Here is a 370-nt window from a genome sequence, read left to right on the forward strand (position 1 = left end):
GTCATAGCATGAGAAAATAAAAGCACTAAAAGGGAATCAGTCTTTTTTTTGCAATGTTCAAGGTGTTTCCATTGAATCCAAGATCCAAAGAAATGCTCTCCAGTGGTTCATTTACCACACTGCAGGAAACAAAAATATTGAAATCATTATTGCCATCACATTATAATCTACCAGGTGTGAGTAAGACGAACTGAATAAGGAAAAAGAGTCAAAGAAAGTGCACAAACCCTAGATGATAGCCAAATAGGAAGCATGGAAACTTACCTTTCTTTCGAAAACTAAGAGTAGATGTGAATTTTGCAAGAGGATCTTTAAAATCTGTTATACTTTAAGCAAGTTGAGTGTTGATTGTCTCTTGCTTTTCAATGAA

The sequence above is a fragment of the Populus euphratica genome, unplaced genomic scaffold (genome assembly GCF_000495115.2).
Source record: "Populus euphratica unplaced genomic scaffold, PopEup_1.0 scaffold168.1, whole genome shotgun sequence".
In the NCBI taxonomy this organism is placed as follows: Eukaryota; Viridiplantae; Streptophyta; class Magnoliopsida; order Malpighiales; family Salicaceae; genus Populus; species Populus euphratica.